The sequence below is a fragment of the Schistocerca piceifrons genome, chromosome 2 (assembly GCF_021461385.2).
Source record: "Schistocerca piceifrons isolate TAMUIC-IGC-003096 chromosome 2, iqSchPice1.1, whole genome shotgun sequence".
Classification (NCBI taxonomy): Eukaryota; Metazoa; Arthropoda; class Insecta; order Orthoptera; family Acrididae; genus Schistocerca; species Schistocerca piceifrons.
In genome coordinates this window covers 1,136,336,048-1,136,362,763 of record NC_060139.1, presented here as the reverse complement: position 1 = coordinate 1,136,362,763, position 26,716 = coordinate 1,136,336,048, and positions in this window count along the sequence as shown.

Here is a 26,716-nt window from a genome sequence, read left to right as displayed (position 1 = left end):
GCACAATGCCGACTTAAGTACAAGAAGACTGTATCTTCTTACTGTCTATGTTTTGAACCATTCCTGTGACACTAGTTATAGATTCCGATGCTTCACTCTAGGTTTACTGTATACCTTGGACCTTCTTATTGACGATGAAACACAGAAATTGCATCGGAATTAAATACAAAAGGCACATTGCCGACTTAAGTACATGAAGACTAACTCTTCATACTGACTATGATTTGAACCATTCCTGTGATACTAGTTATAGAATCCGATGCTTCACTTCAGGTTTTCTGTATCTCTTGGACCTTCTTATTGACGATGAAACACAGAAATTGCATCGGGATGAAATACAAAAGGAACAATGCCGACTTAGGTACATGAAAACTGACTCTCCTTACTGTCTATGTTTGAACCATTCCTGTGACACTAGTTATAGAATCCGATGCTACACTTCAGGTTTACTGTATCCCTCTGACCATCTTATTGACGATGAAACACAGAAATTGCATCGGAATTAAATTGTAAAGGCACAATGCCGGCTTAAGTACAAGAAGACTGACTCTTCTTACTGTCTATGTTTTGAACCATTCCTGTGACCCTAGTTATAGATTCCGATGCTTCACTTCAGGTTTACTGTATCCCTTGGACCTTCTTATTGACGATGAAGCAGAGAAAGTGCATCGGAATTTAATACAAAAGTCACAATGCCGACTCTAGTACAGGAAGACTGACTCTTCTTACTGTCTATGTTTTGAACCACTCCTGGGACACTAGTTATGGATTCCGATGCTTCACTTCAGGTTTACTGTATCCCTTGGACCTTCTTATTGACGATGAAACAAAGAAATTGCATCGGAATAGAATACAAAAGGCACAATGCTGACTTAAGTACATGAAAACTGACTCTTCTTACTGACTATGATTTGAACCATTCCTGTGACAGTAGTTATAGATTCCGATGCTTCACTTCAGGTTTACTGTATCCCTTGGACTTTCTTTTAGACGATGAAACACAGAAATTGCATCGGAATTAAATACAAAAGGCAAATGGCGACTTAAGTACCAGAAGACTGACTCTTCCTTCTGTCTATGTTTTGAACCATTCCTGTGACACTAGTTTTAGTTTCCGATGCTCACTTCAGGTTTACTGTATCCCTCTGACCTTCTTAATGACGATGAAACACAGAAATTGCAACGGAATTAAATACAAAAGGCAAAATGCCGACTTAAGTACAAGGAGACTGACCCTTCCTACTGTCTATGTTTTGAACCATTCCTGCGACACTAGTTATAGATTCAAATGCTTAACTTCACGTTTACTGAATCCCTTGGACCTTCTTATTGACGATGAAGCACAGAAATTGCATCGGAATTAAATACAAAAGGCACAATGCCGACTTAAGAACAAGAAGACTATTTCCTCCTACTACCTATGTTTTGAACCATTCCTGTGACACTAGTTATGGATTCCGATGCTTCACTTCAGGTTTACTGTATCCCATGGACTTTCGTATTGACGATGAAACACAGAAATTGAATCGGAATTAAATAGAAACGGCACAATGCCGTCGTGAGTACAAGAAGACTCATTCTTCCTACTGTCTATGTTTTGAACCATTCATGTGACACTAGTTTTAGATTCCGATGCTTCACTTCAGGTTTACTGTATCTCTCTGACCTACTTATTGACGATGAAACACTGAAATTGAATCGGAATTAAATACAAAAGGCACAATGCCGATTTAAGTACAAGAAGACTGTCTCTTCCTACTGTCTATGTTTTGAACCATTCCTCTGACACTAGTTATAGATTCCGATTCTTCACTTCAGGTTTACTGTATCCCTCTGACTTTCTTATTGACAATGAAACACAGAAATTGCACCGGAATTAAAAAGAAAAGGTACAATGCCGACTTAAGTACAAGATGACTGACTCTTCTTACTGTCTATGTTTTGAACCATTCCTGTGACACTAGTTATAGATTCCGATGCTTCATGTCAGATTTACTGTATCACGTGGTCCTTCTTATTGACGACGAAACACGGACATTGCGTCGGAATTGAATAGAAATGGCACAATGCCCACTTAAGTACAAGAAGACTATCTCTTCCTACTGTCTATGTTTTGAACCATTCCTGTGACACTAGTTATAGATTCCGATGCTTCACTTCATGTCTACTGTATCCCTTGAACCTTCTTATTGACGATGAAACACAGAAATTGCATTGGAATTAAATACAAAAGGCACAATGCCGACTTAAGGACAAGAAGACTGACTCTTCTTACTGACTACGTTTTGAACCATTCCTGCGACACTAGTTATAGAATCCGATGCTTCACTTCAGGTTTACTGTATCATTTGGACCTTCTTATTGACGATGACACACAGAAATTACATAGGAATTAAATACAAAAGGCACAATGCCGACTTAAGTACAAAACGACTGACTCTTGTTACTGACTATGTTTGAACCATTCCTGTGACACTAGTTATAGATTCCAATGCTTCACTTCAGGTTTACTGTATCCCTCTGACCTTCTGATTGACGATGAAACACAGAAATTGCATCGGAATTAAATAGAAAAGGCACAATGCCGACTTAAGTACAAGAAGACTGACTCTTCTTACTGTCTATGTTTTGAACCATTCCTGTGACACTAGTTATAGATTCCGATGCTTGACTTCAGGTTTACTGTATCCCTAGGACCTTCTTATTGACGATGAAACACAGATATTGCATCGCAATTTAATACAAAAGGCACAATGCCGACTCAAGTACAAGAAGACTGACTCTTCTTCCTGTCTATGTTTTGAACCATTCCTGTGACACTAGTTATAGATTCCGATGCTTCACTTCAGGTTTACTGTATCCCTTGGACCAACTTAATGACGATGAAACACAGAAATTGATTCGGAATCAATTACAAAAGGCACAATGCCGACTTAAGTACAACAAGACTGTATCTTCCTACTGTCTATGCTTTGAACCATTCCTGTGACACTAGTTTTAGATTCCGATGCTTCACTTCAGGTTTACTGTATCCCTTGGACCTTCTTATTGACGATGAAGCAGAGAAAGTGCATCGGAATTTAATACAAAAGTCACAATGCCGACTCTAGTACAGGAAGACTGACTCTTCTTACTGTCTATGTTTTGAACCACTCCTGGGACACTAGTTATAGATTCCGATGCTTCACTTCAGGTTTACTGTATCCCTTGGACCTTCTTATTGACGATGAAACACAGAAATTGCATCGGAATTAAATACAAAAGGCACAATGCCGACTTAAGTACATGAAAACTGACTCTTCATACTGACTATGTTTTGAACCATTTCTGTGACACTACTTACAGATTCCGATGCTTCACTTCAGGTTTACTGTATCCCTTGGACTTTCTTATAGACGATGAAACACAGAAATTGCATCGGGATGAAATACAAAAGGCACAATGCCGACTTAGGTACAAGAAAACTGACTCTCCTTACTGTCTATGTTTTGAACCATTCCTGTGACACTAGTTATAGAATCCGATGCTACACTTCAGGTTTAGTGTACCCCTTGGACCTTCTTATTGACGATGAAACACAGAAATTGCATCGGAATTAAATAGAAAAGCCACAAAGCCGACTTAAGTACAAGAAGACTGACTCTTCTTACTGTCTATGTTTTGAACCATTCCTGTGACCCTAGTTATAGATTCCGATGCTTCACTTCAGGTTTACTGTATCCCTTGGACCTTCTTATTGACGATGAAGCAGAGAAAGTGCATCGGAATTTAATACAAAAGTCACAATGCCGACTCTAGTACAGGAAGACTGACTCTTCTTACTGTCTATGTTTTGAACCACTCCTGGGACACTAGTTATGGATTCCGTTGCTTCACTTCAGGTTTACTGTATCCCTTGGACCTTCTTATTGACGATGAAACAAAGATATTGCATCGGAATAGAATACAAAAGGCACAATGCTGACTTAAGTACATGAAAACTGACTCTTCTTACTGACTATGATTTGAACCATTCCTGTGACACTAGTTATAGATTCCGATGCTTCACTTCAGGTTTACTGTATCCCTTGGACTTTCTTTTAGGCGATGAAACACAGAAATTGCATCGGAATTTAATACAAAAGGCAAATGGCGACTTAAGTACAAGAAGACTGACTCTTCCTTCTGTCTATGTTTTGAACCATTCCTGTGACACTAGTTTTAGTTTCCGATGCTCACTTCAGGTTTACTGTATCCCTCTGACCTTCTTAATGACGATGAAACACAGAAATTGCAACGGAATTAAATACAAAAGGCAAAATGCCGACTTAAGTACAAGGAGACTGACTCTTCCTACTGTCTATGTTTTGAACCATTCCTGTGACACTAGTTATAGATTCAAATGCTTAACTTCACGTTTACTGAATCCCTTGGACCTTCTTATTGACGATGAAGCACAGAAATTGCATCGGAATTAAATACAAAAGGCACAATGCCGACTTAAGAACAAGAAGACTATTTCCTCCTACTACCTATGTTTTGAAACATTCCTGTGACACTAGTTATGGATTCCGATGCTTCACTTCAGGTTTACTGTATCCCTCTGACTTTCTTATTGACAATGAAACACAGAAATTGCACCGGAATTAAAAAGAAAAGGTACAATGCCGACTTAAGTACAAGATGACTGACTCTTCTTACTGTCTATGTTTTGAACCACTCCTGGGACACTAGTTATGGATTCCGATGCTTCATGTCAGATTTACTGTATCACGTGGTCCTTCTTATTGACGACGAAACACGGACATTGCGTCGGAATTAAATAGAAATGGCACAATGCCCACTTAAGTACAAGAAGACTATCTCTTCCTACTGTCTATGTTTTGAACCATTCCTGTGACACTAGTTATAGGTTCCGATGCTTCACTTCATGTTTACTGTATCCCTTGGACCTTCTTATTGACGATGAAACACAGAAATTGCATTGGAATTAAATACAAAAGGCACAATGCCGACTTAAGGACAAGAAGACTGACTCTTCTTACTGACTACGTTTTGAACCATTCCTGCGACACTAGTTATAGAATCCGATGCTTCACTTCAGGTTTACTGTATCATTTGGACCTTCTTATTGACGATGACACACAGAAATTGCATCGGAATTAAATACAAAAGGCACAATGCCAACTTAAGTACAAGAAGACTGACTCTTCTTACTGTCTATGCTTTGAACCATTCGTGTGACACTAGTTATAGATTCCGATCCTTCACTCCATGTTTGGAACTTCTTATTGACGATGAAACACAGAAATTGCAGCGGAATTAAATTGCAAAGCCACAATGCCGACTTAAATGCAAGAAGACTGACTCTTCTTACTGCCTATGTTTTGTACCATTCCTGTGACACTAGTTACAGATTCCGATGCTCACACCAGGTTTACTGTATCCCTTGGACCTTCTTATTGACGATGAAGCACCGAAATTGCATCGGAAATAAGTAAATAAGACACAATGCCGACTTAGGTACAATAAGACTGCCTCTTGTTACTGTCTATGTTTTGAACCATTCCTGTGACACTAGTTTTAGATTCCGAAGCTTCACTTCAGGTTTACCGTATCCCTCTGACCTTCTTATTTACGATGAAACACAGAAATTGCACCGGAATTAAATACAAAAGGCACAATGCTGACATAAGTACAAGAAGACTGACTCTTCCTACTCTCTATGTTTTGAACCATTCCTGTGACACTATAATAGATTCCGTTGCTTCACACCAAGTTAACTGTATCCCTTGGACCATCTTATTGACGATGAAACACCGACATTGCATCGGAATTAAATAGGAAAGGCACAATGCCGACTTAAGAACAAGAAGACTGACTCTTGTTACTGAGTCTGTTTTGAACCATTCCTGTGACACTAGTTATAGATTCCGATGCTTCACTTCAGGTTTACTGTATCCCTTGGACCTTCTTATTGACGATGAAACACAGAAATTGCATCGGAATTAAATACAAAAGGCACAATGCCGACTTAAGTACATGAAAACTGACTCTTCTTACTGACTATGTTTTGAACCATTTCTGTGACACTACTTACAGATTCCGATGCTTCACTTCAGGTTTACTGTATCCCTTGGACTTTCTTATAGACGATGAAACACAGAAATTGCATCGCAATTAATTACAAAAGGCAAAATGCCGACTTAAGTACAAGAAGACTGACTCCTCCTACTGTCTATGTTTTGAACCATTCCTGTGACACTAGTTATAGATTCCGATGCTTCACTTTAGGTTTACTGAATCCCTTGGACCTTCTTATTGACGATGAAACACATAAATTGCATCGGAATGATATACAAAAGGAACAATGCCGACTTAAGTACATGAGGACTGCCTCTTGTTACTGACTATGATTTGAACCGTTCCTGTGACACTAGTTATAGATTAGGATGCTTCACTTCAGGTTTACTGTATCCCTTGGACCTTCTTGTTGACGATGAAACACAGAAATTGCATCGGAATTAAATACAAAAGGCCCAATGCCGACTTCGGTACATGAAGACTGACTCTTCTTACAGTCTATGTTTTGAACCATTCCTGTGACACTAGTTATAGATTCCGATGCTACACTCCAGGTTTTCTGTATCCCTTGGACATTCTTATTGACGATGAAACACAGAAATGGCATCGGAAGAAAATACAAAAGGCACAATGCCGACTTAAGTACGAGAAGACTGACTCTTCTTACTGACTATGTTTTGAACAATTCCTGAGACACTAGTTTTAGATTCCGATGCTTCACTTCAGGTTTACTGTATCCCTCTGACCACCTTATTTACGATGAAACACAGAAATTGCATCGGAATTAAATAGAAAAGGACAATGCCGACTTAATTACAAGAAGACTGATTCTTCTTCCTGTCTATGTGTTGAACTATTCCTGTGACACTAGTTATACATTCCGATGCTACACTCCAGGTTTACTGTATCCCATGGACCTTCTAATTGACGATGAAACACAGAATTTGCATCGGAAGAAAATACAAAAGGCACAATGCCGACTTAAGTACATGAAGACTGCCTCTTCTTACTGACTATGCTGTGAACCATTCCTGTGACACTAGTTATATATTCGGATGCTTCACTCCAGGTTTAGTGTACCCCTTGGAAATTCTTATTGACGATGAAACACAGAAATTGCATCGAAATTAAATACAAAAGGCACAATGCCGACTTAAGTACAAGAAGACAATATCTTCTTACTGTCTATGTTTGAACCATTACATTGACGCTAGTTATAGATTCCGATGCTACACTCCAGGTTTACTGCATCCCTTGGACATTCTTATTGACGAAGAAACACTGAAATTGCATCGGAAATAAATACAAAAGGCACAATGCCGACTTAAGGACAAGAAGACTGACTCTTCTTACTGACTATGCTTTGAACCATTCCTGCGACACTAGTAATAGATTCCGATGATTCACTTCAGGTTTACTGTATCCCTCTGAACTTCTTATTGACGATGAAACACAGAAATTGTATTGGAATTAAATACAAAAGGCACATTGCCGACTTAAGTACAAGAAGACTCACTCTTCTTACTGACTATGTTTTGAACCATTCTTGTGACACTAGTTATACATTCCGATGCTTCACTTCACATTTACTGTATCCCTTGGACCTTCTTTTTGACGATGAAATTCAGAAATTGCATCGGAATTAAATACAAAAGGCACAATGCCGACTTAAGTACAAGAAGACTGACTCTTCTTACTGTCTAAGTTTTGAACCATACCTGTGACACTAGTTATAGATTCCAATGCTTGACTTCAGGTTTACTGTATCTCTAGGACCTTGTAATTGACGATGAAACACAGAAATTCCAACGGAATTTAATACAAAAGTCACAATGCCGACATAAGTATAAGAAGACTGACTCTTCTAACTGACTATGCTATGAACCATTTCTGTGGCACTAGTTATAGATTCCGATGCTTCACTTCAGGGTTACTGAATCCCTCTGACCTTCTTATTCACGATGAAACACAGAAATTGCATCGGAATTAAATACAAAAGGCACAATGCCGACGTAAGGACAAGTGGACTGACTCTTCTTACTGTCTATGTTTGAACCATTCCTGTGACACTAGGTATAGATTCCGATGCTTCACTTCAGGTTTACTGTATCCCTCTGACGTTCTTATTGACGATGAGACACAGAAATTGCACCGGAATTAAATACAAAAGGCACAATGCCGACTTAAGTAAATGAAGACCGACTCTTCTTAGTGACTATGTTTTGAACTATTCCTGTGACAGTAGTTATAGATTCCGATGCTTCACTTCAAGTTTACTGTATCACTTGGAATATCTTATTGACGATGAAACACAGAAATTGCATCGGAATTAAATACAAAAGGCACAATGCCGACTTAAGTACAAGAAGACTGTATCTTCTTATTGTCTATGTTTTCAACCATTCCTGTGACACTAGTTATAGATTCCGATGCTTCACTCCAGGTTTACTGGATCCCTTGGACCTTCTTATTGACGATGAAACACAGAAATTGCATCGGAATTAAATACAAAAGGCACAATGCCGACTTAAGTACAAGAAGACTGTATCTTCTTACTGTCTATGTTTTCAACCATTCCTGTGACACCAGTTATAGATTCCGATGCTTCACTCCAGGTTTACTGGATCCCTTGGACCTTCTTATTGACGATGAAACACAGAAATTGCAGCGGAATTAAATTAAAAAGTCACAATGCCGCCTTAAGGACAGGAAGACTGACTCTTCTTACTGACTATGTTTTGAACCATTCCTGAGACACTAGTTATCGATTCCGATGCTTCACTTCAGGTTTACTGTATCCCTCTGACCTTCTTATTGATGATGAAACACAGAAATTGCATCGGAATTAAATACAAAAGGCACAATGCCGACTTAAGTACAAGAAGACTGACTCTTCTAACTGACTATGCTATGAACCATTTCTGTGGCACTTTATAGATTTCGATGCTTCACTTCAGGGTTACTGAATCCCTCTGACCTTCTTATTCACGATGGAACACAGAAATTGCATCGGAATTAAATACAAAAGGCACAATGCCGACATAAGGACAAGTGGACTGACTCTTCTTACTGACTATGTTTGAACCATTCCTGTGACACTAGGTATAGATTAAGATGCTTCACTTCAGGTTTACTGTATCCCCCTGACGTTCTTATTGACGATGAGACACAGAAATTGCAGCGGAATTAAATAAAAAAGGCACAATGCCGACTTAGGTACATGAAGACTGACTCTTCTTACTGTCTATGTTATGAACCATTCCTGTGACACTAGTTATAGATGCCGATGCTACACTCCAGGTTTACTGTATCCCTTGGACCTTCTTATAGACGATGAAACACAGAAATTGCATCGGAATAAAATACAAAAGGCACATTGCCGACATGAGGACTGACTCTTCATACTGACTATGATTTGACCATTCCTGTGACACTAGTTATAGATTCCGATGCTTCACTTCAGGTTTACTGTATCCCTTGGACCTTCTTATTGACGATGAAACACAGAAATTGCATCGGGCTGAAATACAAAAGGCACAATGCCGACTTAGGTACAAGAAAACTGTCTCTCCTTACTGTCTATGTTTTGAACCATTCCTGTGACACTAGTTATAGAATCGGATGCTACACTTCAGGTTTACTGTATCCCTCTGACCATCTTATTGACAATGAAACACAGAAATTGCATCGGAATTAAATTGTAAAGGCACAATGCCGGCTTAAGTACAAGAAGATCGACTCTTCTTACTGACTATGTTGTGAACCATTCCTGTGACACTAGTTATAGATTCCGATGCTTCACTCCAGGTTTAGTGTACCCCTTGGACCTTCTTATTGACGATGAAACACAGAAATTGCATCGGAATTAAATAGAAAAGCCACAATGCCGATTGAAGTACAAGACGACTGACTCCTCTTACTGTCTATGTTTTGAACCATTCCTGTGACACTAGTTATAGATTCCGATGCTTCACTTCAGGTTTACTGTATCCCTTGGACCCTCGTATTGACGGTGAAGCAGAGAAATTGCATCGGAAAGTAATACAAAAGTCACAATGCCGACTCTAGTACAGGAAGACTGACTCTTCTTACTGTCTATGTTTTGAACCACTCCTGGGACACTAGTTATGGATCCGATGCTTCACTGCAGGTTTACTGTATCCCTCTGACCTTCTTATTGACGATAAAATACAGAAATTGCATCGGAATTAAATTGAAAAGGCACAATGCCGACTTAAATGCAAGAAGACTGACTCTTCTTACTGTCTATGATTTGTACCATTCCTGTGACGCTAGTTACAGATTCCGATGCTTCACACCAGGTCTACTGTATCCCTTGGACCATCTTATTGACGATGAAACAACGACATTGCATCGGAATTAAATTGAAAAGGCACAATGCCGACTTAAGTACAAGAAGACTGACTCTTGTTACTGACTATGTTTTGAACCATTCCTGTGACACTAGTTACAGATTCCGATGCTTCACTTCAGGTTTACTGCATCCCTTGGACCTTCTTATTGACGATGAAGCACCGAAATTGCATCAGGCTGAAATACAAAACGCACAATGCCGACTTAGGTACAAGAAGACTGCTTCTTGTTACTGACTATGCTTTGAACCATTCCTGTGACACTAGTTATAGATTCCGATGCTTCACTTCAGGTTTACTGTATCCCTCTGACCTTCTTATTGACGATGAAACACAGAAATTGCATCGGAATTAAATAGAAAAGGCATAATGCCGACTTAAGTACAAGAAGACTGACTCTTCTTACTGTCTATGTTTTGAACCATTCCTGTGACACTAGTTATAGATTCCGATGCTTGACTTCAGGTTTACTGTATCCCTAGGACCTTCATATTGACGATGAAACACAGATATTGCATCGGAATTTAATACAAAAGGCACAATGCCGACTCAAGTACAAGAAGACTGACTCTTCTTCCTGTCTATGCTTTGAACCATTCCTGTGACAGTAGTTATAGATTCCGATGCTTCACTTCAGGTTTACTGTATCCCTCTGACCTTCTTATTGATGATGAAACACATGAATTGCATCGGAATTAAATACAAAAGGCACAATGCCGACTCAAGTACAAGAAGACTGACTCTTCTAACTGACTATGTTTGAACCATTCCTGTGACACTAGTTTTAGATTCCGATGCTTCACTTCAGGTTTACTGTATCATTTGGACCTTCTTATTGACGATGACACACAGAAATTACATCGGAATTGAATACAAAAGGCACAATGCCGACTTAAGTACAAAACGACTGACTCTTGTTACTGACTATGTTTTGAACCAATCCTGTGACACTAGTTATAGACTCCAATGCTTCACTTCAGGTTTACTGTATCCCTCTGACCTTCTTATTGACGATGAAACACAGAAATTGCATCGGAATTAAATAGAAAAGGCATAATGCCGACTTAAGTACAAGAAGAGTGACTCTTCTTACTGCCTATGTTTTGTGCCATTCCTGTGACACTAGTTACAGATTCCGATGCTCACACCAGGTTTACTGTATCCCTTGGACCTTCTTATTGACGATGAAGCACTGAAATTGCATCGGAAATAATTAAATAAGGCACAATGACGACTTAGGTACAATAAGACTGCCTCTTGTTACTGACTATGTTTTGAACCATTCCTGTGACACTAGTTTTAGATTCCGATGCTTCACTTCAGGTTTACCGTATCCCTCTGATCTTCTTATTTACGATGAAACACAGAAATTGCATCGGAATTAAATACAAAAGGCACAATGCTGACATAAGTACAAGAAGACTGACTCTTCCTACTCTCTATGTTTTGAACCATTCCTGTGACACTATAATAGATTCCGATGCTTCACACCAAGGTAACTGTATCCCTTGGACCATATTATTGACGATTTAACACCGACATTGTATCGGAATTAAATAGAAAAGGCACAATGCCGACTTAAGTACAAGAAGACTGACTCTTGTTACTGACTATGTTTTGAACCATTCCTGTGACACAAGTTATAGATTCCGATGGTTCACTTCAGGTTTACTGCATCCCTTGGTCCTTCTTATTGACGATGAAACACAGAAATTGCATCAGAATAGAATACAAACGGCACAATGCTGACTTAAGTACATGAAAACTGACTCTTCTTACTGACTATGATTTGAACCATTCCTGTGACACTAGTTATAGATTCCGATGCTTCACTTCAGGTTTACTGTATCCCTTGGACTTTCTTATAGACGATGAAACACAGAAATTGCATCGGAATTAAATACAAAAGGCAAATGGCGACTTAAGTACAAGAAGACTGACTCTTCCTTCTGTCTATGTTTTGAACCATCCCTGTGACACTAGTTTTAGATTCCGATGCTCACTTCAGGTTTACTGTATCCCTCTGACCTTCTTATTGACGATGAAAAACAGAAATTGCATCGGAATTAAATACAAAAGGCAAAATGCCGACTTAAGTACAAGAAGACTGACTCTTCCTACTGTCTATGTTTTGAACCATTCCTGTGACACTAGTTATAGATTCAGATGCTTAACTTCACGTTTACTGAATCCCTTGGACCTTCTTATTGACGATTAGGCACAGAAATTGCATCGGAATTAAATACAAAAGGCACAATGTCGACTTAAGTACAAGAAGACTGACTCTTCTTACTGACTATGTTTTGAACCATTCCTGTGACACTAGTTGTAGATTCCGATCCTTCACTTCAGGTTTACTATATCCCTTGGACCTTTTTATTGACGATGAAACACAGAAATTGCATCGGAATTAAATACAAAAGGCACAATGCCGACTTAAGAACAAGAAGACTATCTCTTCCTACTGCCTATGCTTTGCACCATTCCTGTGACACTAGTTATAGATTCCGATGCTTCTCGTCAGGTTTACTGTTTCACGTGAACATTCTTATTGACGACAAAACACAGAAATTGCGTCGGAATTAAATAGAAATGGCACAATGCCCACTTAAGTACGAGAAGACTATCTCTTCCTACTGTCTATGTTTTGAACCATTCCTGTGACACTAGTTATAGATTCCGATGCTTCACTTCAGGTTTACTGTATCATTTGGACCTTCTTATTGACGATGACACACAGAAATTACATCGGAATTAAATACAAGAGGCACAATGCCGACTTAAGTACAAAACGAATGACTCTTGTTACTGACTATGATTTGAACCAATCCTGTGACACTAGTTATAGATTCCAATCCTTCACTTCAGGTTTACTGTATCCCTCTGTTCTTCTTATTGACGATGAAACACAGAAATTGCATCGGAATTAAATAGAAAAGGCATAATGCCGACTTATGTACAAGAAGACTGACTCGTCTTACTGTCTATGTTTTGAACCATTCCTGTGACACTAGTTATAGATTCCGCTGCTTGACTTCAGGTTTACTGTATCCCTAGGACCTTCTTATTGACGATGAAACACAGATATGGCATCGGAATTTAATACAAAAGGCACAATGCCGACTTAAGTACAAGAAGACTGACTCTTCTTCCTGTCTATGTTTTGAACCATTCCTGTGACAGTAGTTACAGATTCCGATGCTTCACTTCAGGTTTACTGTATCCCTCTGACCTTCTTATTGATGATGAAACACAGAAATTGCATCGGAATTAAATACAAAAGGCACAATGCCGACTCAAGTACAAGAAGACTGACTCTTCTAACTGACTATGTCTGAACCATTCCTGTGACACTAGTTATAGATTCCGATGCTTCACTTCAGGTTTACTGTATCCCGCTCACCTTCTTATTGACGATGAAACACCGAAATTGCACCGGAATTAAATGCAAAAGGCACAATACCGACTTAAGTACATGATGACCGACTCTTCTTAGTGACTATGTTTTGAACCATTCCTGTGACACTAGTTATAGATTCCGATGCTTCACTTCAGGTTTACTGTATACCTTGGACCATCTTAATGACGATGAAACACAGAAATTGATTCGGAATCAAATTCAAAAGGCACAATGCCGACTTTAGTACAGGAAGACTGTATCTTCCTACTGTCTATGTTTTGAACCATTCCTGTGACACTAGTTATAGATTCCGATGCTTCACTCCATGTTTACTGGATCCCTTGGAACTTCTTATTGACGATGAAACACAGAAATTGCATCGGAATTAAATACAAAAGGCACAATGCCGACTTAAGTACATGAAAACTGACTCTTCTTACTGACTATGTTTTGAACCATTCCTGTGACACTACTTATGGACTCCGATTCTTCCTTCAGGTCAACTGTATTCCTTGGACTTTCTTATAGACGACAAACACAGAAATTGCAATCGGAATTAAATACAAAAGCAAAATGCCGAATTAAGTACAAGTAGACTGACTCTTCCTTCTGTCTATGTTTTGAACCATTCCTGTTACACTAGTTTTAGATTCCGATGCTTCACTTCAGGTTTACTGTATCCCTCTGACCCTCTTATTGACGATGAAACAAATAAATTGCATCGGAATTAAATACAAAAGGCAAAATGCCGACATAAGTACAAGAAGACTGACTCCTCCTACTGTCTATGTTTTGAACCATTCCTGTGACACTAGTTATAGATTCCGATGCTTCACTTCAGGTTTACTGAATCCCTTGGACCTTCTTATTGACGATGAAACACATAAATTGCATCGGAATGAAATACAAAAGGAACAATGCCGACTTAAGAACATTAAGACTGACTCTTGTTACTGACTATGATTTGAACCATTCCTGTGAAACTAGTTATAGATTAGGATGCTTCACTTCAGGTTTACTGAATCCCTTGGACCTTCTTGTTGACGATGAAACACATAAATTGCATCGGAATGAAATACAAAAGGCACAATGCCGACTTAGGTATATGAAGACTGACTCTTCTTACTGACTATGATTTGAACCATTCCTGTGACACTAGTTATAGATTCCGATGCATCACTTCAGGTTTACTGTTTACCTTGGACTCTCCTATTGACGATGAAACACAGAAGTGCACCGGAATTAAATACAAAAGGCACAATGCCGACTTAAGTACAAGATGACTGACTCTTCTTACTGTCTATGTTTTGAACCATTACATTGACACTAGTTATAGATTCCGATGCTACACTCCAGGTTTACTGTATCCCTTGGACCTTCTTATTGAAGACGAGATACTGAAATTGCATCGGAATTAAATACAAAAGGCACAATGCCGACTTAAGGACAAGAAGACTGACTCTCCTTACTGACTATGCTTTGAACCATTCCTGCGACACTAGTTATAGATTCCGATGATTCACTTCAGGTTTACTGTATCATTTGGACCTTCTTATTGACGATGACACACAGAAATTACATCGGAATTAAAAACAAAAGGCACAATGCCGACTTAAGTACAAAAAGACTGACTCTTGTTACTGACTATGTTTTGAACCATTCCTGTGACACTAGTTATAGATTCCGATGCTTCACTTCAGGTTTACTGTATCCCTCTGACCTTCATATTGACGATGAAAAACAGAAATTGCATCGGAATTAAATAGAAAAGGCACAATGCCGACTCAAGTACAAGAAGACTGACTCTTCTTACTGACTATGTTGTGAACCATTCCTGTGACAGTAGTTATAGATTCCGATGCTTGACGTCAGGTTTACTGTATCTCTAGGACCTTCTAATTGACGATGAAACACAGAAATTCCATCTGAATTTAATACAAAAGGCACAAGTACCAGAAGACTGACTCTTCTTCTTGTCTATGTTTAGAACCATTCCTGTGACAGTAGTTATAGATTCCGATGCTTCACTTCAGGTTTACTGTATCCCTCTGACCTTCTTATTGATAATGAAACACAGAAATTGCGTCGGAATTAAGTACAAAAAGCACAATGCCGACTTAAGTACAAGAAGACTGACTCTTCTAACTGACTATGTTATGAACCATTTCTGTGGCACTAGTTATAGATTCCGATGCTTCACTTCAGGGTTACTGAATCCCTCTGACATTCTTATTGACGATGAAACACATAAATTGCATCGGAATGAAATACAAACGGAACAATGCCGACTTAAGAACATGAAGACTGACTCTTGTTACTGACTATGATTTGAACCATTCCTGTGAAACTAGTTATAGATTAGGATGCTTGACTTCAGGTTTACTGTATCCCTTGGACCTTCTTGTTGACGATGAAACACAGATATTGCATCGGAATTAAATACAAAAGGCACAATGCCGACTTTGGTACATGAAGACTGACTCTTCTTACTGTCTATGTTTTGAACCATTCCTGTGACACTAGTTATAGATTCCGATGCTTGACTTCAGGTTTACTGTATCCCTAGGACCTTCTTATTGACGATGAAACACAGATATTGCATCGGAATTTAATACAAAATGCACAATGCCGACTGAAGTACAAGAAGACTGACTCTTCTTCCTGTCTATGTTTTGAACCATTCCTGTGACAGTAGTTATAGATTCCGATGCTTCACTTCAGGTTTACTGTATCTTTCTGACCTTCTTATTGATGATGAAACACAGAAATTGCATCGGAATTAAATACAAAAGGCACAATGAGGACTCAAGTACAAGAAGACTGACTCTTCTAACTGACTATGTTTGAACCATTCCTGTGACACTAGTTATAGATTCCGATGCTTCACTTCAGGTTTACTGTATCCCGCTCACCTTCTTATTGACGATGAAACACCGAAATTGCACCGGAATTAAATACAAAATGCACAATACCGACTTAAGTACATGATGACCGACTCTTCTTAGTGACTATGTTTTGAACCATTCCTGTGACACTAGTTATAGATTCCGATGCTTCACTTCAGGTTTACTGTATACCTTGGACCATCTTAATGACGATGAAACACAGAAATTGATTCGGAATCAAATTCAAAAGGCACAATGACGACTTAAGTAAAGGAAGACTGTATCTTCCTACTGTCTATGTTTTGAACCATTCCTGTGACACTAGTTATAGATTCCGATGCTTCACTCCATGTTTACTGGATCCCTTGGAACTTCTTATTGACGATGAAACACAGAATTTGCAGCGGAATTAAATTGTAAAGCCACATTGCCGACTTAAATGCAAGAAGACTGACTCTTCTTACTGCCTATGTTTTGTACCATTCCTGTGACACTAGTTACAGATTCAGATGCTCACACCAGGTTTACTGTTTCCCTTGGACCTTCTTATTGACGATGAAGCACCGAAATTGCATCGGAAATAAATAAATAAGGCACAATGCCGACATAGGTACAATAAGATTGCCTCTTGTTACTGACTATGTTTTGAACCATTCCTGTGACACTAGTTTTAGATTCCGATGCTTCACTTCAGGTTTACCGTATCCCTCTGACCTTCTTATTTACGATGAAACACAGAAATTGCATCGGAATTAAATACAAAAGGCACAATGCTGACATAAGTACAAGAAGACTGACTCTTCCTACTCTCTATGTTTTGAACCATTCCTGTGACACTATAATAGATTCCGATGCTTCACACCAAGTTAACTGTATCCCTTGGACCATCTTATTGACGATGAAACACCACATTGCATCGGAATTAAATAGAAAAGACACAATGCCGACTTAAGTACAAGAAGACTGACTCTTGTTACTGACTATGTTTTGAACCATTCCTGTGACACTAGTTATAGATTCCGATGCTTCACCTCAGGTTTACTGTATCCCTTGGACCTTCTTATTGACGATGAAACACAGAAATTGCATCGGAATTAAATACAAAAGGCACAATGCCGACTTAAGTACATGAAAACTGACTCTTCTTACTGACTATGTTTTGAACCATTCCTGTGACACTACTTATGGATTCCGATTCTTCCTTCAGGTCTACTGTATTCCTTGGACTTTCTTATAGACGATAAACACAGAAATTGCAATCGGAATTAAATACAAAAACAAAATGCCGACTTAAGTACAAGTAGACTGACTCTTCCTTCTGTCTATGTTTTGAACCATTCCTGTGACACTAGTTTTAGATTCCGATGCTTCACTTCAGGTTTACTGTATCCCTCTGACCCTCTTATTGACGATGAAACAAAGAAATTGCATCGGAATTAAATACAAAAGGCAAAATGCCGACATAAATACAAGAACACTGACTCCTCCTACTGTCTATGTTTTGAACCATTCCTGTGACACTAGTTATAGATTCCGATGCTTCACTTCAGGTTTACTGAATCCCTTGGACCTTCTTATTGACGATGAAACACATAAATTGCATCGGAATGAAATACAAAAGGAACAATGCCGACTTAAGAACATTAAGACTGACTCTTGTTACTGACTATGATTTGAACCATTCCTGTGAAACTAGTTATAGATTTGGATGCTTCACTTCAGGTTTACTGTATCTCTTGGACCTTCTTGTTGACGATGAAGCACATAAATTGCATCGGAATGAAATACAAAAGGCACAATGCCGACTTAGGTACATGAAGACTGACTCTTCTTACTGACTATGGTTTGAACCATTCCTGTGACACTAGTTATAGATTCCGATGCTTCACTTCAGGTTTACTGTTTACCTTGTGCTCTCCTATTGACGATGAAACACAGAAATGGCACCGGAATTAAATACAAAAGGCACAATGCCGACTTCAGTACAAGATGACTGACTCTTCTTACTGTCTATGTTTTGAACCATTACATTGACACTAGTTATAGATTCCGATGCAACACTCCAGGTTTACTGTATCCCTTGGACCTTCTTATTGACGACGAAATACTGAAATTGCATCGGAATTAAATACAAAAGGCACAATGCCGACTTAAGGACAAGAAGACTGACTCTTCTTACTGACTATGCTTTGAACCATTCCTGCGACACTAGTTATAGATACCGATGATTCACTTCAGGTTTACTGTATCATTTGGACCTTCTTATTGACGATGACACACAGAAATTACATCGGAATTAAAAACAAAAGGCACAATGCCGACTTAAGTACAAAAAGACTGACTCTTGTTACTGACTATGTTTTGAACCATTCCTGTGACACTAGTTATTGATTCCGATGCTTCACTTCAGGTTTACTGTATCCCTCTGACCTTCATATTGACGATGAAAAACAGAAATTGCATCGGAATGAAATACAAAAGGAACAATGCCGACTTAAGAACATGAAGACTGACTCTTGTTACTGACTATGATTTGAACCATTCCTGTGAAACTAGTTATAGATTAGGATGCTTCACTTCAGGTTTACTGTATCTCTTAGACCTTCTTGTTGACGATGAAACACAGATATTGCATCGGAATTAAATACAAAAGGCACAATGCCGACTTTGGTACATGAAGACTGACTCTTCTTACTGTCTATGTTTTGAACCATTCCTGTGACACTAGTTATAGATTCCGATGCTACACTCCAGGTTTTCTGTATCCCTTGGACCTTCTTATTGACGATGAATCACAGAAATGGCATCGGAAGAAAATACAAAAGGCACAATTCCGACTTAAGGACAAGAAGACTGACTCCTCTTACTGACTATGTTTTGAACAATTCCTGAGACACTAGTTTTAGATTCCGATGCTTCACTTCAGGTTTACTGTATCCCTCTGACCATCTTACTAACGATGAAACACAGAAATTGCATCGGAATTAAATAGAAAAGGACAATGCCGACTTAAGTACAAGAAGACTGACTCTTCTTCCTGTCTATGATTTGAACCATTCCTGTGACACTAGTTATAGATTCCGATGCTACACTCCAGGTTTACTGTATCCCATGGACCTTCTTATTGACTACGAAACACAGAAATTGCATCGGAATTTAATACAAAAGTCACAATGCCGACTCAAGTACAAGAAGACTAACTCTTCTTACTGACTATGTTTTGAACCATTCCTGTGACACTAGTTATAGATTCCGATGCTTCACTTCAGGTTTACTGTATCCCTGGACCGTATTATTGACGATGAAACACAGAAATTGCATCGGAATTAAATACAAAAGGCACAATGCCGACTTAGGTACATGAAGACTGACTCTTCTTACTGACTATGATTTGAACCATTCCTGTGACACTAGTTATAGATTAGGATGCTTCACTTCAGGTTTACTGTATCCCTTGGAAATTCTTGTTGACGATGAAACACAGATATTGCATCGGAATTAAATACAAAAGGCACAATGCCGACTTGGGTACATGAAGACTGACTCTTCTTACTGTCTATGTTTTGAACCATTCCTGTGACACTAGTTATAGTTTCCGATGCTACACTCCAGGTTTACTGTATCCCTTGGACATTCTTATTGACGATGAAACACAGAAATGGCATCGGAAGAAAATACAAAAGGCACAATGCCGACTTAAGTACAAGAAGACTGACTCTTCTTACTGACTATGTTTTGAACCATTCCTGAGACACTAGTTTTAGATTACGATGCTTCACTTGAGGTTTACTGTATCCCTCTGACCATCTTATTGACGATGAAACACAGAAATTGCATCGTAATTAAATAGAAAAGGACAATGCCGACTTAAGTACAAGAAGACTGACTCTTCTTACTGACTATGTTGTGAACCATTCCTGTGACACTAGTTATATATTCCAATGCTTCACTCCCGGTTTAGTGTACCCCTTGGACCTTCTTATTGACGATGAAACACAGAAATTGCATCGAAATTAAATACAAAATTCACAATGCCGACTTAAGTACAAGAAGACAGTATCTTATTACTGTCTATGTTTTGAACCATTCCTGTGACACCAGTTATAGATTCCGATGCTTCACTTCAGGTTTACTGTTTACCTTGGACTCTCCTATTGACGATGAAACACAGAAATTGCACCGGAATTAAATACAAAAGGCACAATGCCGACTTAAGTACAAGATGACTGACTCTTCTTACTGTCTATGTTTTGAACCATTACATTGACACTAGTTATAGATTCCGATGCTACACTCCAGGTTTACTGTATCCCTTGGACCTTCTTATTGACGAAGAAATACTGAAATTGCATCGGAATTAAATACAAAAGGCACAATGCCGACTTAAGGACAAGAAGACTGACTCTTCTTACTGACTATGCTTTGAACCATTCCTGCGACACTAGTTATAGATTCCGATGATTCACTTCAGGTTTACTGTATCATTTAGACCTTCTTATTGACGATGACACACAGAAATTACATCGGAATTAAAAACAAAAGGCACAATGCCGACTTAAGTACAAAAGGACTGACTCTTTTTACTGACTATGTTTTGAACCATTCCTGTGACACTAGTTATAGATTCCGATGCTTCACTTCAGGTTTACTGTATCCCTCTGACCTTCATATTGACGATGAAAAACAGAATTTGCATCGGAATTAAATAGAAAAGGCACAATGCCGACTTACGTACAAGAAGTCTGACTCTTCCTACAGTCCAAGTTTTGAACCATTCCTGTGACAGTAGTTATAGATTCCGATGCTTGACTTCAGGTTTACTGTATCTCTAGGACCTTCTAATTGACGATGAAACACAGAAATTCCATCTGAATTTAATACAAAAGGCACAATCCCGACTTAAGTACAAGAAGACTGACTCTTCTAACTGACTATGTTATGAACCATTTCTGTGGCACTAGTTATAGATTCCGATGCTTCACTTCAGGGTTACTGAATCCCTCTGACCTTCTTATTCACGATGAAACACAGAAATTGCATCGGAATTAAATACAAAATGCACAATGCCGACTTAAGGACAAGAGGAATGACTCTTCTTACTGGCTATGTTTGAACCATTCCTGTGACACTAGGTATATATTCCGATGCTTCACTTTAGGTTTACTGTATCCCTCTGACCTTCTTATTGACGATGAGACACAGAAATTGCACCGGAATTAAATACAAAAGGGACAATGCCGACTTAGGTACAAGAAGACTGATTCTTCTTACTGACTATGTTTTGAACAATTACTGAGACACTAGTTTTAGATTCCGATGCTTCACTTCAGGTTTACATTATCCCTCTCACCATCTTATTTACGATGAAACACAGAAATTGCATCGGAATTAAATAGAAAAGGACAATGCCGTCTTAAGTACAAGAAGACTGACTCTTCTTCCTGTCTATGTTTTGAACCATTCCTGTGACACTAGTTATAGATTCCGATGCTAAATTCAGGTTTACTGTATCCCATGGACCTTCTTATTGACGATGAAACACCGAAATTGCATCGGAATTTAATACAAAAGTCACAATGCCGACTCAAGTACAAGTAGACTAACTCTTCTTACTGTCTATGTTTTCAACCATTCCTGTGACACTAGTTATAGATTCCGATGCTACACTCCAGGTTTACTGTATCCCTTGGACATTCTTAATGACGATGAAACACAGAAATGGCATCGGAAGAAAATACAAAAGGCACAATGCCGACTTAAGTACAAGAAGACTGACTCTTCTTACTGACAATGTTTCGAACCATTCCTGAGACACTCGTTTTGATTCCGATGCTTCACTTCAGGTTTACTGTATCCCTCTGACCATCTTATTGACGATGAAACACAGTAATTGCATCGTAATTAAATAGAAAAGGACAATGCCGACTTAAGTTCAAGAAGACTGATTCTTCTTACTGACTATGTTGTGAACCATTCCTCTGACACTAGTTATATATTCCGATGCTTCACTCCAGGTTAAGTGTACCCCTTGGACCTTCTTATTGACGATGACACACAGAAATTACATCGGAATTAAATACAAAAGGCACAATGCCGACTTAAGTACAAAAAGACTGACTCTTGTTACTGACTATGCCTTGAACCATTCCTGTGACACTAGTTATAGATTCCGATGCTTCACTTCAGGTTTACTGTATCGCTCTGACCTTCTTATTGACGATGAAAAACAGAAATTGCATCGGAATTAAATAGAAAAGGCACAATGCCGACTTAAGTACAAGAAGACTGACTCTTCTTCCAGTCTAAGTTTTGAACCATTCCTGTGACACTAGTTATAGATTCCGATGCTTGACTTCAGGTTTACTGTATCTCTAGGACCTTCTAATTGACGATGAAACACAGAAATTCCATCGGAATTTATTACAAAAGACACAATGTCGACTTAAGTACAAAAAGACTGACTCCTCCTACTGTCTATGTTTTGAACCATTCCTGTGACACTAGTTATATATTCCGATGCTACACTCCAGGTTTACCGTATCCCTCTGACCATCTTATTTACGATGAAACACAGAAATTGCATCGGAATTAAACAGAAAAGGACAATGCCGACTTAAGTACAAGAAGACTGACTCTTCTTCCTGTCTATGTTTTGAACCATTCCTGTGACACTAGTTATAGATTCGGATGCTTCACTTCAGGTTTACTGTATCCCTGGACCTTATTATTGACGATGAAACACAGAAATTGCATCGGAATCAAATACAAAAGGCACAATGCCGACTTAGGTACATGAAGACTGTCTCTTCTTACTGACTATGATTTGAACCATTCCTGTGACATAAGTCATAGATTAGGATGCTTCATTTCATGTTAACTGTAACCCTCTGACCATCTTATTGACGATGAAACACAGAAATTGCATCGTAATTAAATAGAAAAGGACAATGATGACTTAAGTACAAGAAGACTGACTCTTCTTACTGACTATGTTGTGAACCAGTCCTGTGACACTAGTTATATATTCCGATGCTTCACTCCAGGTTTAGTGTACCCCTTGGACCTTCTTATTGACGATGAAACACAGAAATTGCATCGAAATTAAATACAAAAGGCACAATGCCGACTTAAGTACAAGAAGACAGTATCTTCTTACTGTCTATGTTTTGAACCATTCCTGTGACACTAGTTATAGATTCCGATGCTTCACTTCAGGTTTACTGTTTACCTTGGACTCTCCTGTTGACGATGAAACACAGAAATTGCACCGGAATTAAATACAAAAGACACAATGCCGACTTAAGTACAAGATGACTGACTCTTCTTACTGTCTATGTTTTGAACCATTACATTGACACTAGTTATAGATTCCGATGCTACTCTCCAGGTTTACTGTATCCCTTGGACCTTCTTAATGACGAAGAAATACTGAAATTGCATCGGAATTAAATACAAAAGGCACAATGCCGACTTAAGGACAAGAAGACTGACTCTTCTTACTGACTATGCTTTGATCCACTCCTGCGACACTAGTTATAGATTCCGATGATTCACTTCAGGTTTACTGTATCATTTGGACCTTCTTATAGACGATGACACACAGAAATTACATCGGAATTAAATACAAAAGGCACAATGCCGACTTAAGTACAAAAGGACTGACCCTTGTTAGTGACTATGATTTTAACCATTCCTGTGACGGTAGTTATAGATTCCGATGCCTCACTTCAGGTTTACTGTGTCCCTCTGACCTTCTTATTGACGATGAAACACAGAAATTGCCCCGGAATTAAATACAAAAGGCACAATGCCGACTTAAGTAGATGAAGACCGATTCTTCTTAGTGACTATGTTTTGAACCATTCCTGTGACAGTAGTTATAGATTCCGATGCTTCACTTCAGGTTTACTGTATCACTTGGACCATCGTATTGACGATAAAACACAGAAATTGCATCGCAATTAAATACAAAAGGCACAATGCCGACTTAAGTAGAAGAAGACTGTATCTTCTTACTGTCTATGTTTTGAACCATTCCTGTGACGCTGGTTATAGATTCCGATGCGTCACTCCAGGTTTACTGGATCCCTTGCACCTTCTTATTGACGATGAAACACAGAAATTGCATCGGAATTAAATACAAAAGGCACAATGCCGACTTAAGGACAAGAAGACTGACTCTTCTTACTAACTATGTTTGAATCATTCCTGAGACACTAGTTATAGATTCCGATGCTTCACTTCAGGTTTACTGTATCCCTCTGACAATCTTATTGACGATGAAACACAGAAATTGCATCGGAATTGAATAGAAAAGGACAATGCCGACTTAAGTACAAGAAGGCTGACTCTTCTTACTGACTATGTTGTGAACCATTCCTGTGACACTAGTTACAGATTCCGATGCTTCACTCGGGGTTTAGTGTACCCCTTGGACCTTCTTATTGACGATTAAACACAGAAATTGCATCGGAATGAAAAGGAAAAGGCACAATGCCGACTTAAGTACATGAAGACCGACTCTTCTTACTGTCTATGATTTGAACCACTCCTGTGACACTAGTTATAGATTCCGATGCTTCACTCCAGGTTTAGTGTACCCCTTGGACCTTCTTACTGACGATGAAACACAGAAATTGCATCGAAATTAAAAACAAAAGGCACAATGCCGACTTAAGTACAAGAAGACAGTATCTTCTTACTGTCTATGTTTTGAACTATTCCTGTGACACTAGTTATAGATTCCGATGCTTCACTTCAGGTTTACTGTTTACCTTGGACTCTCCTATTGACGATGAAACACAGAAATTGCACCGGAATTAAATACAAAAGGCACAATGCCGACTTACGTACAGGATGACTGACTCTTCTTACTGTCTATTTTTTGAACCATTACATTGACAATAGTTATAGATTCCGATGCTACACTCCAGGTTTACTGTATCCCTTGGACCTTCTTATTGACGAAGAAATACTGAAATTGCGTCGGAATTAAATACAAAAGGCACAATGCCGACTTAAGTACAAGAAGACTGACTCTTGTTACTGAATATGATTTGAACTATTCCTGTGACACTAGTTATAGATTAGGATGCTTCACTTCAGGTTTACTGTATCCCTTGGACCTTCTTGTTGACGATGAAACACAGATATTGCATCGGAATTAAATACAAAAGGCACAATGTCGACTTCGGTACATGAAGACTGACTCTTCTTACTGTCTATGTTTTGAACCATTCCTGTGACACTAGTTATAGATTCCGATGCTGCTCTCCAGGTTTTCTGTATCCCTTGGACCTTCTTAATGACGATGAAACACAGAAATGGCATCGGAAGAAAATACAAAAGGCACAATGCCGACTTAAGTACAAGAAGACTGACTCTTCTTACTGACTATGATTTGAACAATTCCTGAGACACTAGTTTTAGATTCCGATGCTTCGCTTCTGGTTTACTGTATCCCTCTGACAATCTTATTTACGATGAAACACAGAAATTGCATCGGAATTAAATAGAAAAGGACAATGCCGACTTAAGTGCAAGAAGACTGACTCTTCTTCCTGTCTATGTTTCGAACCATTCCTGTGACACTAGTTATAGATTCCGATGCTACACTCCTGGTTTACTGTATCCCATGGACCTTCTTATTGACGATGAAACACAGAAATTGCATCGGAATTTAATACAAAACTCACAATGCTGACTCAAGTACAAGAAGACTAACTCTTCTTACTGACTACGTTTTGAACCATTCCTGTGACACTAGTTATGGATTCCGACGCTTCACTTCAGGTTTACTGTATCCCTGGACCTTATTATTGACGATGAAACACAGAAATTGCATCGGAATTAAATACAAAAGGCACAATGCCGACATAGGTACATGAAGACTGACTCTTCTTACTGACTATGATTTGAACCATTCCTGTGACACTAGTTATAGATTAGGATGCTTCACTTCAGGTTTACTGTATCCCTTGGACCTTCTTGTTGAC